The sequence below is a fragment of the Columba livia genome, chromosome 7, assembly GCF_036013475.1.
Source record: "Columba livia isolate bColLiv1 breed racing homer chromosome 7, bColLiv1.pat.W.v2, whole genome shotgun sequence".
Classification (NCBI taxonomy): Eukaryota; Metazoa; Chordata; class Aves; order Columbiformes; family Columbidae; genus Columba; species Columba livia.
In genome coordinates, this window is record NC_088608.1 from 27620086 (window position 1) to 27636591 (window position 16506).

At 46.5% G+C, this 16506-nt stretch overlaps 1 long non-coding RNA gene across 1 annotated transcript; it reads right to left on the bottom strand.

Moving 5' to 3' along the window:
* Positions 1 to 473: 473 nt before the first annotated feature.
* LOC135579869 (uncharacterized) lies at positions 474 to 7580 on the bottom strand. The gene is made up of 2 exons (XR_010473710.1): positions 7299 to 7580; positions 474 to 4450 (listed from the first exon to the last, which is right to left on the bottom strand). It is a non-coding gene; the product is annotated as an uncharacterized LOC135579869 (long non-coding RNA).
* Positions 7581 to 16506: the final 8926 nt, after the last annotated feature.

The following is a 16506-nucleotide window of genomic DNA, read 5'->3' on the forward strand; positions in this document are numbered from 1 at the left end:
TGCAGGAGATCTCTGATGTAACTGTAGATGTTTTAGTTATGAGATAGAGAAGAATTCATGTCAGTGCTTGAAACCAAGTTTAAATCTCATCCTCATGCAAACCACTTTCTCTTGCTGTTTGAGATGATACTTGGGTGCCAACAGAGCCAGGTCCCACATCATTTCCCAAATTTCTTCCCTCAAATAGAGATTTGCAGGCTTGAAGATGAGTGGACACCATGCAAATCTCCTTGCTGGCCCCCTGCGCACCTGGAGCTATTTAATGTCACCCTTTGCTGTACCCATCACCGGCTGGATAGTGCTGGGTCTCCAGGTGAACACTTGTTGGGGTGGCCTTGGTTTTTGTCTGGGCCATTTTCATGCATTTGGGGGCAATCAAAGCAGTTTGATGTCAGCTCCATGGCCGAGATGGAGCAGGTGAAGCAGGTGGCAAACCTGTGTTGGGTGCAGAGAGGCAAAAAAAACCCCAACCCTGCAAACCAAACTGAAAGGCTTTTAATTAAAACAAAAGATTAGATCAATGAAGTATTACAACAGGTGGTTACATCCTGCGGCTAAACAGCCCGTGCTTTGTTCTCTGAGTCTGATGCATGAAGAGACACTTTCTACAGGGCAAACAAGGGATCCTGAATACATGGCATTAGAAGCTTATTACTGGTAGCACAGCAAAGTTGGCACCCGCATTTCTCAGGGAGAAAGCAGAGACATGTAAATGCACGGCATGCATCGCCAGGGCCTCTCAAACGATGTCAAAAGTTTGCATTCCCATGGGATGGAAAGAGGCTGATCTAGTTTGCTCCAAGCTGCTGGCACCGTGTGTGTGCCCAGAGGGTGTGCTGCTGGCTGGGGACACTGGGTGACACAGGTCCCTTGTGGCCTGTCCCTGGCTGGGCACAGCCATCCACCCTCCGCTGTACACCCTGTTTGTCCAATCAATAGGAAGGAGTTTGCTCCTCACAGGCTGTGATATTTGCAAAGTGCTTTGAAACACGCGTTGTTGGCATGGGCAGCTTTGCAGCCATGCTGAGGAAGAGGCTGGATGCTTCACCCTGCTCCCGGCCCCACAAGGTGCTGCCAAACTGCCTGCCAGAGCTGCCTGGTTCTTTGTGGATGAGCTACACTTTGATTTTCAGAAATGCTGAGCAATGTTTTGGCCTCTTGGTCTCAGATGCTTAACCTTATCTACCTAGAGAGAGCCTGAGGACAAGAGGCTGGGCACACCTGATGACGTAGCATCCCATCCCCAACATCCATGCAGGCATCCCTTGCACCTTGTTGCTTTTTAATGATCAAGATGAGGAGTCTCCAGGGCTGTGCTGAGCAGCACGGTGTCCATGACAGGAGACACCCAGGCCACCAGCATGCTTCCACTTGATTGTGCCAGTAGGTTGGCACCTTCCCAAAGGACCTGTCCAGATGGTGTGCTCCCCATGCTGGAGCTGCTGCAGGCCGCCTCCATGGCTCAGGGCACTGGTACCCACCACGGCAAGTGCAGGCAGGGCAAGGGCAGGTGATGGCAACGCCGCGGGATGGAGTCGGTGCCGTAGGGACGTGTCCTTGCCACAGCTGAGCAGCATAGACAAGCCTGAGGGTGTTCCCAGCATGTCTTGTGTGTCTTCCTCCAGTGGTGCCTGAGCCTCAGGACTCAGGAAAATGGGGAAATGTTGTGTCTGCTAACCACAAATGATACCAGGAAAAATAATTCCAGATCAGAATTGTTAAAATTTTTCTTTGAATCAAACCTGGATGGAGGGGGAAAAAAAAGAAAACAAAGAAACCCACCACCAAGCTGCTTTGTTTGGTTGCTTTGCTCTGCAGTCTGCATTCAACAGAATTTGGGGAAATGGCCATTTTCCTGAAAGACAGCCTTTCATCAGATAAAAGCCCAGCCCAAACCCCTTTTTAAAATGCTCCAGAGGGAAGAATTGGATTAGCTATGGCAGAAAAAAAAAAAACAACAGAGCTATCACCCGATGTTTTTAAAGCATTTTAGAAGGCAGGTGAGCCTGGCAGGTCCCAGGGGAGGGATGCAGGGACTGGCAGGCACAGCCAGAGCAGGAACCCTGGGAAGCAATGCCATGCCAAGGCTCGGTGCCGTACCACAGCTCAGTGCCGCCTGCTATTTTTCATGGGATGAGGAAAACGCTCTCGCCTGACCCAAGGGCTTCTTCCCCCCAGGAGAGGACAGATGGTCTCCCGGTGAAGGCGTGGGACTGGGAATCGGGAGCTCTGGATGCCTTTCCCGGCTACATCAGAAACTTGCTATGTGGCACCACCTACTTCTGCGCCCACGTTTCCTCCTCCTCCTTCCCTCTCGCTCGCCGCTTTTTCCAGACCTTTCACCTCACTGCTCGAATGTTTTTTTTCCTTTGCAAAGTGCTTTTTGCAGCACTCCCAGCATGCTGTTGCCAGTACCTGGACCAGACGCCCACTCCTGCCCAGGCTTCTCCCAGCTCCTGGCTCTTCCCATCAATCTCATCCTTCCCCTTGCAGAGCTGCTAGAGCTCTATGGCTCCTCCAGACACTGCTTGTGGTCAAAACTTCTCCTCATTCTGCTTCTGGAGGCACCACTATTGGTTTTTGCTGCAGGAGGTGCACTCGGAGGCTTGGGGGATTCGGATGCTGAGGGCAGAGCCAGCACCGGGGGGCAGTTGGCAGCAGGCAGGGTTTAGCCCCCACTCAGGAATATCGTGATATTGGTAGCTGTGACTCACAGCAGAGCAGCCTGACTCAGCTGATGGGTTTTCTGCTCTGGACTGAACAAAACTAGTCCTTTCGGGTGCATTTGTCCTGAGGCTCTGGGGTTTTGCTGTAACTTGCTCTTCAAGGTGATGTTCTCCGGTTTTGGTCAGAAGCAGGTGCTTGGTGGAAGCTTAGGGCACAGGTTTTTACTCCCCAAAGATGATCTGTGTGACAAGACACTGTGACCCCCTTCCCAAGGGCAAAGGTTTCACTTCCCATGCTCCAGCCAGGCTGTGGCTGTCAATGTCAATTGATTTTAAGTGGCTAATCATAACATTTAGGTTATTTATTGCTGCCTCGAAGGATGAGATGCCCACTCCAAAGCAAAACCACCTACAAGGTGGTTCAAGCCAGGTCCAGTCCAGGCTGCCCAGCTGCTTCTGTTCGCCTGGCGCACAGGTCAAGGTGATGAGCCGTAGTTAGCAGTGCTGAAGCATCAGCAGCATCAATTCCTACAGGAGTGTCAAACCCAGGAGCAGCATCCTTCACAGTCACTGTTCCAGCACATTGCCCAAATCAGGCACCTGGGACCATTTGAGGCTGCGCTGGAGCATTTCACAGCTGCTCCTGCTTGGTAGGCTTGCTCCTGCTCCAGCCCACGGTCACACAGTTGCGTCCCTTGCAGAGCTCTCTCCTGGCAGCCTTGAAGTGCCACTTGGTGTTTTTCTACCTTGGGCACACACAGCAACGACTCCATGTCCCCAAGCTCCAGTGGAAGCCTCCATGTGACAGACTGAGCGTGGCTCTGCCGAGACACAGCAGCCGCTTGGTTAATTCAGGTTTTGGCATCGTGATGCATTGGGATAATAGAATAGAGTCATAGATTAATTTCAGTTGCAAGAGACCCTCAAGATCATTGATTCCAACCATAATTAACTCTGTCACTAAAACATGTCCCTAAGAGCCTCATCTATATATCTTTCAATCCCCTCTGGGGATAGTCACTCCACCACTTCCCCAGGCAGCCTGTTCTACTACTTCACAACTCTTTCCATGAAGAAATGTTTCCTAATATCCAATCTAAACCTCCACTGGCACAACTTGAGGCTGTTTCCTCTTGTCCTATCACTTGCTACTTGGGAGAAGAGACCAACACCCTCCATGCTATAACCTCCTTTCAGGCAGTTGTAGATTGATGCAACGGATACTGCAGCCCTCACCTTCAGCAAGGCTTTTGGCAGGGTCCTCATCGGTGACATCGTGAACAACCTGCAAGGAGGTCTCCTAGATGCAGGATTGGGGCTGAAAAGGCCAGAGGTCCACATCCCAGTGGGAATGGGCTTAAAGAGGAGACTGGGGGCATTTCCCAGGATCATCAACCCTTCCCCAAAACATGAGGGCGAAGAAAACTGGCTCGTTTAGTCTGCAGAGAGAAGCTGGGGATGAAGGAATGATGCCAGCAGGATAAGGGTGTGCCAGCAGATAAACCTTGAACTTGCAGCTTGAATCTTCAGTTTTTTGGGATGGGGTCTGATGCTGGCATGTCCCCAAGTGCTGCGGAAGAGCACATGGAGCGGAGCAGCTTGTGAAAGCAGGCAGAGCAAAAGGTGAACCGCAGGACTGCTTCAAAATATCTCTACTTTTCATAACCCAACAACACGTCTTGCATGTAAATGAGGTGTCTGGTGTGTTCCCACCACCATCAGCAGGATTTTTATCTGCTTGCGAGAGAGGGAGCTCAGTAAGAACCTTGTGTTACTGAATAATCCTGCAAGAGAGGAGAATATAAGAACTAATTAAATTAAATCTTATTTAATACTTGGCTCAGGGTTAGGATGGTAATAAAAGAAGAGAAACTGTTTCCTTGTTGTAATATGGTAGAGCGTTAATTAAAAAAAAAAAAAGCCCCAAAATTGTCACAATGCCAAGCTGCATTAATATCCAGCTGTTGTGCTTTGCATCTGCTGAAACAGTCCTTTAAAATATATGGCTTTAAGTCTGCATAGATAAAAGCAGCAACCAAGGCTGAGGGGCGGCAAACAAACGGGAAGGCAGAGATGCTCTGTGGAACAGGGATGGGTTGTTCTCCAGCGGAAAATCCAAACCTGCGGTCCTTTATTTTAAGTAATTCATACAGAAGTACTTTATTTAGATCTTTTTAGCAAATAAATGTTATTTTATTTTGATATTTTGATCTATAAACGTATCATAAATGCAAAGAAAAATATTACATCATCTATCTTGAGACCTTCTTTGTGAAACTGAAATGTGTCTTTGAAATATTCTGAATTTGTCTTTATGTTTTTTTCATGGAGGTCTGCTGGTTCAGAAAGAATTTAGCAAATTTATGTCATAATACATTGCTAAACAAATTAGGTTTTAGCAGAAATAATTTGAAGGTGACATTTTGGAAAATCAGTAAATGACAGAGAAAAAAAGCTCATCAGATTTCAGGATTCTTATGAAATGTCACAAAGGAAAATAATCTGTAGCTACTGAATTAGAACAAACCCAAATATCTCCAGTTTTCAAAAGACTGGAATTTTTAATTTTTTTTTTTAATTTTCTAAAAAAATCTATTTTTTTAGAGTTTTGAGGGAAACTTGTTTGGGCTTCTCAAAAGGTGGTTAGTGCATAGGGATGTTTTGCCATTTCAACTTTTCTTGTCACACCTGCGAAGGCGGCACATTGCGTGCCTTACAATTACTGACACGTCACAGTATGACATAAGAGCTTCAACCATTTTTCTCTTTTTATTCCTTAATTAAGAGCAGTTTGGGCTTGATACTGATTAAACTACCTTGCCTTTGTTTCTAGATCAAAGTGGCTCCTGTTTGTGTTGTAACAAAACAGTTCCACGGCTTCGCTGGGGCACAAACAGGAGCCACTTTGATCTAGAACAAAGAAAAGATGTCTCAAATAGTACCAGATAACAACTGCTCTTTGTGATTGTAATGGAAAATAAAATGAGAATATTTCAACTATTCTTCCTGTCATAATATGACATGATACAATGACTATTTCTGACATGTAATTTAGTAGGTAAAAAAATATTATTAGTGGGAAACTCCATAAAGTGTGAATGATTTTTTTTAATGAAGAATCCATTTATAAAGTGGCAATTTTCATCAACAACTGAATGCTGTTACACATGCCTTTGTGATGGAAAATACTAAGTTTGGCCAAAAATAAAGAAATGGAGCGCAGCCGCTGGGGATGCAGAGATGCTCTTGTAGATGTCCCTGTGCTGGGGACCAGGATCAGCTTCGCTCTGCTGGGCCTGGGAGCGGGATGCGGACCACCATTAAAAAGTGGGAAAGCTGCAGGATTTCTTCCTGAGACAGATGTACCTACCCAGGCTTTTTTTCTGAAACTGCATGCAAACAACTTTTGTGGTCTTAATTTATGACTTTGTGGTCTTGCCTTATGGTTTTAACTAACATCTCTCTGTGTGGAAGAAAGCTGGAGCTGGGGTCTTGCTTTCCTTGCACCAAACCCTGAGACTCCAGGCTGCCGACAGCTGTGGCATCGTGTAGCCACTGTCCATCGAATGTCCCCTCTTGTCCTCACCTCGTCCCCTCGCAGCTGGCTGGGATAAGGCAGTGGTCCTTCCCCCTGCCCCTTGGCATCCTGCTCCTGCTGCTCGGGGGTACAGCCAGGACCAGAGGAGCTTCCCATGTTTTGGGGAAGGTTTTTATGCTCCTGACCATGCGGTGAAGTCAGTTGAAACTTTGGGAGCTGCCAGCGAGGTTTCTGGCCAGCCTCAGCCTCGAGTGCTCCGGCGAGGAGCAGAGAATAAAACATTAATTATTTTGTGAATGTAAATTGTCTCCTGAAGCAGGCGTTTGGCAACCCTAATGGTTTTCTGCATGCCGGGGTGTAGCCAGGCACTAAAATAAGTTGGTCTGTAGGAGGGATGGGAGGTGGGAGATAGGGAAAACTCTTTTTATATTACTCCCCTTGCTATATTAAGAGGCACCATTCCATTTCCTGGCTTGAGAAAAAAGCTCTGCCTTGCCTTACAGACGGTCTCTCATCCCGGTTTAACCGCTCAGAAACCAGGATTTAGAAATCCTCGTTCTGGGTATCGCCACCCACACCCCTGTGACCCGCAGGGACGTGAGAAGGCTCTGGCTGGGCAGTCTGGTGCTGGGCAGGGCCATGACGGGTTGGGATCTACCTCCTGTCCTGTTTCAACCTCTGGTTGGAGATGGACATAATGCGAGGAACTGGGAGTTACAGGGAGGTCCTGCTCCTCCAGAGAAGTGTGTGGTGGCCAGGGAGACCTCAGGGACCAGGATTGCTTCGAGCTTTTCTCTCCTTTTTCTTTTTCTCTCTTTTTTTTTTTTTTTTCCCTTTTCTTTTCCCCCTCCTTGAAGCTCACAGCTGGGTGTTGCCGGAGGCTGGATAACTTTGGATGTGCATGTTTTAAATAATGGCGCTGAGCCCAGAGCTTTTTGGGATGGGTGCCGCCTTCCTATTGTGGAAATCCGGGGGAATTAATAGCAAATAAGTGACTCCAGCTCTTTGCTTGGTGTCTCTGCTCACCGCTAGTTACCCCTTATAGGTGAATTTTATCCCGTAACAACGACAATTTGCAACCCTATAACACCTACCCTTGGACGTGAATCGATGAACTGTTTAATTGTCGACATCCTCACTTATCTGGAGGTATATTTGCTCAGCTGACACGGCTTCCCTGCCTCTCCAGGAGCCTGCGGTGCTGCTGGAAGGCGAGAACGGTGAGCAGGCTGTTTTCCTCCCGCCGCGCGTGGGAGCAGCAGCAGGCGATGCTGAGCCCCCGCTCAGCGCTGCTGCCGCTGTTGGCTGCCAGGAGAGAAGCACAAATGGCGAGAGCTGGATCGCACCAAACCGCTGCTTCTCCCCCGCCCTCTCAAAGCCAGAACATGGCCTGATACATCACGCTGCTCTCAGCAGTAATTAATGAGGGCATGCTGCTCCCAAATAGGGAAGCTCAGGTGAAAAGCAGAGTAGGAAAAATGATGAAAAGCAAGTCAGGGGAGTGACCTCACAATGACATTATATATATATAGCTATATATTTATTCACCCCACTCAGGAGTATAGAAGCTTGTGAGCCACAGCCTTAACATAGGATATTTAACATAGACTTTTTGCAAGGCCTGTTGCAACAGGACAAAGGGTGATGGTTTTAAACTAAAGGAGTGGAGATTCAGGCTGGACAGAAATTTTTTATGATGAGGGTGGTAAAACACTGACCCAGGTTGCCCAGAGACGTGGTGGATGCCCCATCCCTGGGGACATAGCAGGGACTGGACTGGATGACCTCTGAAGGTCCCTTCCAACCCAAACCATTCTGTGATTCTATAGCACCAGAAACGAAACCACTTGTCTAGATATTGCTATTAGCATCTACCCATAACAGTAGCATCAGGATCACCCCCCCTATATTTTTGGCAGGGATAAGGACACCGGCCTGACAAGCAGGCAAGTGAGGAGGAGGAGGGAGTAGGATGCTCTGACCCTTTCTCGCAGGAGAAGCTCTTTGCTGGGGCTGTCCCCAGTGATACATTGCACTGGGGGCCGGTAGATGCCTGCTCCCTGTAAAATGCTGGTGACTTCCAGGAGTACAGGGAACACATCAAAGAGTTTCTGTCAAGACTAACTTGATAATCACAAATTAACTTGCTTCTTGTAAAATGGGGCTTTTTTCAATAAGGCAGTTCCTCAGTGGTGTTTAGAGAATTTTCTCCCTTTGCTCGCGCTCTGTAAACACTGGTTTACTCAGGAAACCCAGCACGTGTTTTATAGTCTAATGCAGCATTATATTGACTTTGAGTATTAATTCCAGAAATTATCCATTCCCATTGTCGGAACAAAACTCCACCAATTTTCTGCCATAGGGACCATGTTTACCTTGTGCTTTGTATAAGAACAAGGCATCCAGTAGAGCCTCCAATACAGGAGCAAGGCTGAAAGTGTATTTTTCTAAAGGCACGTTTCTAAAAGCAGCAAGTAAGCCATTTGTTAGTCGTTACATCTAGGTAAGTGTCATCCTACGTTTTATTCATTTTTTTTCCTTCCTTCCTTCCTTCTCCAATCACTCACTTTTTTTTAAGCTCTTTAGAAAGGGCACTTGATGCTCCGCGGAGCCCCAGTCTGACTGTGTGAATATTGAGTACATCCAAGATTTCTTCTTACGGTATCAGGTATGCTTTGCGGATTAGATAGCAGAGTCCTCACCAGACGACTTTGCTCTGAAGCCTCCCGAAATCTGCTCTGACAGGGGCAGGCGGTCCCCGTGCAGAGCCTGCTGACAAGGCTGCCTGTGATGCGCCTTGTGATGCTTGGGTTTATTTTCAGAGCGCTCTGAGTCTTGAATGTGTGAGGCTTGGAGATGCCATTTTGTTTTCTCCCAAAATAAATTCACACTCTTTGTGGTTGAGGGCAAAAATGCCGAGTTTATATTTTTATTTCCATTGTTAAATAGAAAACAGAAGAACCATCTTTTAAAGCTATTCTTTATTTGTATTTCAAAGAAGAAGGAGAAGGCATGAGGCCCTTTTTGCTCTGCACCTTGGATTCCCATTTGCCAAACCTGCACAACCCTTTTGTTGCTTGGTGAATGGAACCACATACACTCATTTTTTACTTTTTTTTTACATGTAGCTCCGCAGCTGCAATCAAAGGGGGGTGCTGGTACAGCTGGGAGGGGGGCAGCAGCTGCCCCCTATTTTGCACTGGCTTTGCTGATTACATTTCCTTTGGACAGGGCTCCTGTCAGGGTCTCTGGCAAAGTTTCTCTTCTGGAATAAAGGCAAAAGCATATTCAAGCGTTTCCTGTGCTTTGACATCTTCTTTACTGTGTTGAGGGCTTTCCTTGAGAAAGGATGGAGGATGAAAGAGGATGGATGCTATCGCACTGCCTAAGATTTTGTGTGATGGAGCCTTCCCCACTGCTGCTGTCAGTCCTCAGCAGAAGGTAAAGGTGGGTGCAACTGGTTTTTGTATTGCTGAGCTTTGCCTTTTGTCAGCCTGTCCTGTGCCAGCCCCATCTTCTCATCAGCAAGACACTGGCAGTCTTGTGACACCAATTTGTGGCAGAGGGCACCCAATATGGGGACTTGTTCCCCTGTGCAAGAGAAAAAAATGCCATTTAATTCACTGTGGGCACAGCTGGGTCATATATCTCCCATATAGATGTTATGGGTTTCCTCACTGTTGTAACTACATGGGAAATAAGAAGATATCTGGTGCTTAGGGACATGGTTTAGTGGTAGTGTTGGGTTTACAGTTGGACTCTGTGATTTTAAGGGTCTTTTCCAACCTCAATGAGTCTATGATTCTAAGATAAATAAGAACCAGCATTCAGATATTAAAAAGGTAGGAGAATACCCCATGAGGTGTACCTTGCCACTGGGGTTTAATCTACAGGACCGCCTCTCAGGTGTGGCTACGCACAGATTAGTTGAGGTGTTTAATCAGGATTATTGTAATCAGGTTTACTAGTGCCAGTGGAAAAGCCTTTCTGGCTGCCTTTGTTTAGAAACTGCATAAATCCATGTTAAATAGACCAGAGCCACATCTGAAGTGAAATCGGCCATTCTCAAGCTAAATAAATGCTCAAAAAAGGGTTTGGGCTGGTTTGAGAGTTAATGGCTGGGGTAACACAGCTGGTGGTGAGAGGAATTAAGTGCCAAGACCTGAAAACAGGTGTTCAAAGCCCACAGATGTGTGAGCCTGCACCAAAGAGAAATAAATACCTCATCCCAAGAGCGGTTCAGTCCAAACCACTGACAATATGCATCTTGATCGCAAATAAAATTTGCAAAGAAAAGACATTAAAAAAAAAAAAAAGGAATTCATAAATAAGCAGGGCATGTTGTGCAAGACCCTGGGAAGGCTCTGGAATTTAACATTCAGGCTGGCTCGCTGCAAACCTCTGCTCCAACAGGCAAACGCCCACCTCTGCGCCCACACGTGCGGCTGTCACGTTCCCTCCACCTCCTGCATCCCTGGCAGCCCGGGATGCGAGGGATGATTAATGCCGGCAGCACAGGCATACGAGTAGTATTTGTCTCAATCTTGAATAAATAAGATGCGCATGGAAATAATTGAATAAACAACCATGTTTTAACAGAAGCTCCTCCAGCGTATCTCATTCAGAGCTGATGCGTTAGGAGTAAGAGGGGAAAATGGGTGCTTTCCATGTGTTTTTGTGATTACTTTTGATTCTACTAGCATATTGCACATCATTTATAGACCTGGAAGACAAGGCACTGGCAAGGGCCATGCGTCGCTTTCTCAGCAGTGCTGATGGCCATCAACATGCTAAAAAAATATTTGAGACTGTTGAGATTTAAGTTGCCATATAAATCCTTTTTCTTAAAGCCTCCAGTATTGCAGGTTGCAGTTTTGGCTATTCAAAAGACTTAATTCAACTTCCAGGGAAGACGGTGAAAATTTGGGTTAGGCCCAAGGCAGTATTTTTCAGGCTGGTGAAACACGCTGTTCTCTCCAATTTGCTTGTGCCATTCCCATCGAGAATAAAAAAAATATGGGGCAAGTGTGATGCAACTAAAATCAAATTACACAGTGTTTATTCTAACCCTTTCTCTTCCTTCTCCCCCAGTTCTCCTGAAAACAAAGAAAGACAAAAGGAAAGAAAATGAACAAAAACAAGCAGGGGAAAAAAAGGGAGAAGGGGGTTTTCAGTACCAAAGTGCTACATAATCATAGGGGGATAGATGGGGGAAACAGAAGGGTGAGCCCAAGCCTCAGTCACTAGGAAGCTTTGAATGTAGTGGTGACATTCAGCTTTCAGTTACTAATCTGCAGTGCAGAAGGGAGTTAATCTGGATTTATAGCCAGGGAGCAAAAGGAAGCAATTTGGCCCCAGGTTTCCCATCTTTAATTGTATACCTGCAGCCCTCTTCTCGCAGGGAGATGATGGGAGCTTTGCCACCGATATCAGGAAGCTCAGGTGTAGGCTCCAAGTTTCACATCTTTTTTTTTTTTTTTTTTTTTTTTCTTAATATTTAGCATTTTAGGCATGTCTTGGAATGATGTATATGACAACTTCATGAAACCCATCTGGCTCATCTTTTTTTTCAAATGTATCCTCGCAAATCTAAATAATCTATCAATAGTGACAAAATATACACGCTGTAGAAGAGTGAACTCTGTGTGCCCAGTGCTTATTATCACACCACCTAATGCAAATGTATTAAGTAAGGCATTTCTAACTGGCCCTTCAGTCCTTGATAATTCAGGTGGTGTTTGCGCAGATAAATCAGGGCACCAAAGCGTTTATTTGCTTTTAGTGACAGGCTCCATCTGCTACATGCCTGCGAAGCGTTCAGAGAGGGATCCTGCCTGTCGCATGCAGAGGCTGTGGTAAAGAGAAAGATAACAGCGGATTTAGCAGCGATATTTGCAGGCAGATGAAGGCAGAGGGTAGGTCTGCAAGGTCAGATGCAGGTATGGCAGGGGGGTAACTCAGGCACAGGCTGGTGGGACCTGTCAAACAGCATCCAGGTGGGAATGAGCATCCCCTGAGCATACACATCCACACAGCCCCTGAGGTTCCCAGGGCTCATCATCCCCACAACCTTCATTAAGCTCTGCTGCTTGTGGCAGGTTGGCTCCCATCCTGCCAAAATGGGCACCTTAAGGTTTGGCACCATCATGTTGCCATTTGCAAAGTGAGGGAAAGGGTATCAGGGTGGGAAAAGGCTGTGTGGTAAAGCAGGTTTTGATTGAAAGGGTTTCTGAGCATTGCTATGACCTTGTATCTCAGAATAATGCCGAGATTATATATATATTATAATATATATAATATAAAATAATATATTATATATAATATATAGATTATATATTTTATATATACATAATTTTAAAATTTTTTTTAGAGCACATTAGGACTTTTTAATAGAAAATAACTGCTCTTCTTTTTGGACAAGTAAGCAATTCACTCCTGGAAGAGAGTTCCCAGGAATTTTCTGCTCCTGCGTGCCTGCGCCTTACAACCGGGTCAGCTCTCTGTGCAAGTCAAATTAATGCAAAAAAATCAACATACATGTAGGCTCTAGTCTACTGGGTTTAGATCAGAGACAGATCAGATGACTCACAGGAATCTATGGAAATAGATCAAAGTAGCAGCACACGTTTGAAGAGAGAATTTGTGTTTGGCAGGGAATGGGTTTTTTTTGTGGGTTTTTTTTTGACGACGGCTGGGAGCGTGAGTCAGAGCGTGGGCCGGCGTGGGCGGCTGCGTGGGCGGCCGCATCTGTGGGTGTTGGACCGAGACAGACGCGGATAGATGGCTGCAATTAAGTAGTTAGCAAAATGACTGTAATAGTAAAATGAATTTAAAGGGGCAGGTTGTGGCGTTCCCAAATAGCTTCCTTCCCAGCAGCTCGGGATGCCGGCAGGCATTCCCTGTCGGATGCTCTGCTCCAAGAGCCGGTTATCCCTGCTGGTGTGGGAGGATGCTGGCTGGAAACAGGCTGGTTTCCAGCTCTGTGCACACCCTGAGGAGGGCATGAGGTGGGTGGTGGAGCTGCAGGCGCTGACCCCGGCAAACTCCTGCTGGGGAAGGAGAGCTGGGGGGAGAAGGAATGCTAGGCAGAGCTGGAAAGGGAACAAGGAGGGGAGAACAGATCTACATTGACTGGGAATAGTTGCAAAACGCCCACGCACTTCTGTGGGACTAGGATCATGTCCAGAGCTCACAGGAAAGCTAAAGTTGGTGTCGTTTTTTTATTTTATCATGCCCATTGCTATGCCTTCTAAATACCAGTGCTGGATCCCACTTGTGATGTGACCCCAGTGCTCCAGCGCAGAAAGCGTGGGCTGTACCTCTGCCTTTATGAACCTATTGCAATTAGCTGCCTCCAAGGGACCTGGATTTGGCTTCTTTGTCATCAGCCTTGGGCTGCACTGTGATGGCAACAGCACCCGTGTCACACCCGCTTGCTCACTCCATTCTTAGGACCTCTCGGCAGCCCCGTACAGCAGCTTTCGGGGGGAGCAGAGCGAGACTCTCATCCTCGCTGCTATTTTTAGGTATTGCTATTTCATACCCCACCAATCACATCTGATAAGTCTGTGTGGCATGGGAGAAGTCTGATTAAAACAAATCAATAAAGCCCTCATTTAATAAGCGACGAAGAAAATGCATATCTTGTGGCCACCAGCCTGTGTACCCAGAAAATTATTTGTGTGTAACCTGAGTAATTTTTTCACTGGCATTTGTTCTTGTGACGTTTAAGGTTCACTTCCATGTCCCAGTGGCACTGACCTAATTGATTGTATCAACTCTCTTGAGTCTGTTAGTAATTTTAAGTGTTTTGGGGGCAAGGGGGAGGGAAGCCATCCCCCAAGCCCAGCTTTACCATTCTGTAAAAATGAGGTGAGCCCAGCCCAATACCTTTGTAGGTAGTTACCTGTCCCAGAAGGAAGGACAGACACCCTGTGATGAGCTGGGAGACCTTCAAGGTGGGTAATGGATGTGAGCAACGTCTGGCACTTCCAGCTACCCTGGTGTTCACCTTAGTTGCTGCAATTCTTGGGATATAGCCTGCAAACAATTTCGTGGAATGTAAATTGCTGGAGACAGCCCAGGTTTATTTATTACATAGCTTTTTAGTTACACTTTTAATTTTCAACAGTCTCTGGTCTACAGAGGTATCACCCTTTGTAATTTAAAATACTTGTATTTTGAACTGTGGATTAGGAAGGGAGTGAAATTAAATTGCAACATGATTTTATTTTTTTTTTTGAGGAAGATTTCTACTCCTTTCTGTCCTCAGACTGGGGTGCAATTACAGTGTATGGGAGCTCAGAGTTTCATTTGCCACCTTTGATTGTCAGGCAGTCCGATGCGTGCCTTTCCCCTCCTCTCAGACCTGTAATTTAGCTGCTGCTCTGCTGTGACACTTGACTCTGTTTTAATTACAATGATCACTCAATCTGGAAAGCTATTTCAGGGAGCTGGGTGTTTGGAGCCCTCACCTCCTTGCAGGCTCTCCCCGGAGCCAGGGCTGCTCTGCAAAAGCAGTGGACCAGGCTGTGGTGGCTGTGGACCCAGACAGGAGCGGTTTGCATCTCACAGGAGAAGTGGTGGAGGTTTCAAACCAGGATGAGATGACAGCAAAGCTAATCTGGGATGCAGAATAAAGCCCAGAGCCACTAACCAGCAGACTTATCTGCTTTCTAGTTTTGTGTAAAATCAGGTCTTTTATATATATGTATATATATATATTTTTTTTTGCCTGTGGTGATTTGGGAACATGCATTTTGCAAGGACCCCGAGCAGAGCTCGGTGAGCTGTTCTGCCCACCCCGCTGTACTGTGCCTGCCCCATCCCACACACGGCCCTCGCCCCAGCCTGCCCACACTGACTCACCCTCTGCGACTTCCCACGCTGCGCTTTGCTGCCTCTTGCCTCCCTGTTCTGCTTTTTTTTCTTATTATTCCTTTTTTTTTTTTTAATAAGTAGTTAAATATTGGAAACAATTTTTGTTGCCATTCCTCTTAGCCGCCTGGGATGGCAGCAAGGCTCTCGCCACTGCGTGAGGCTTGGTCAAGATGCTGACTGGCTTGTGGATCTGTCCAGATGGTGCTATGATCCCTGCGATCTCTAAAAATTTAGGGGCCCTTAGTACTCAGGGTCCCACAGCCCCCCAGGTCTGGCACCTCCCTTGGCTTTCATGGTGGTGAAGAAAGGCAGATGCCTGACAGGCTCAATGGCCGTGAGATTTGTGTCTGGTTTTAACCTGTAAAAAAGGGGTGTTGTGGAGTGTCACCTCACCCTGCTGGCTGTCATGGGGTGCGGTGTTGGGGGACATCTCCCAAGGGAGCAAGGGACGAGGCTGCTCCTGCTGTCTCCCCACAGGCGGTGGGCCAGCTGCCATCAGCAATTGGGGAGAAACAAGGAGTGTTTTTTCCTCTGTTCACTCTCACACAAATTATTTTCCATTAAAAAATGCACTACTATGTTGGCTTTTTTTTCTTGTGTTTCAGAAAAATGTAAACAAGTATTTATTTTATGCTGCTTCTGCTAAATGTCATAATTGCATAATTGTTGAAGCATTTGACTTTTAATGTTTTGAGAAACTATTGATACCAAACCATCCCTCTCATCTCTTTTCCTGCATCTCCTGCTGGGGCTTCTCCTGCTGGAGCTGCCCTGCCCAGAAGCTGCAGAAGGACCTGGGGGACGCTTGGGGTTAGGGAAAAAATAAATAATTCCCATTTAAATGTTTATGATTGAAGGGAGCACTGAGATGAAGAATGTCTTGGCTTGCACTCCCCAGGGCTGTTATCGCTCAGCAAATATCTTTTACTGATATCGTTTGTACCAGCTGAGGAGCAGCTCTACATGCCTTGTGAGACCCTGGTTGGCCACACTTTTACAGAGTGGGTTTGTTTATCTAAATAACTTTCTTATTTCCTCCCTACTTGGTAAGTGGTATATGTTAGGGTATTGGTTATCCTGTGGATAACCCCGTTACGTTTATTCTTGCTGCTTGTCACGGTGGCAGTGGACTTGCACGAGGACATGTTCCCTGTCATGAGCCTCCTGCTTTTCTTGGTCTTTCTTTTTTTTTAATTTTATTACAAGTCTCTTCTCTTGCTCAGAGCAGGTTGATGGAAGAAATGCTAGCTGCCAGTTCTAACAAATGAATCATTTCTATTTCAAGGTATTTCAGGTTAGCACGGGCTGATGGAGCCTGTAAGGTGTAGATGGGCCTGAGGATGCTGGAAGCTCTGCAGGGGGATGTCAGACATTTGTACTCCCACACTTCCACAGGGCTGTTGAAAATTGATTGCTATGAAG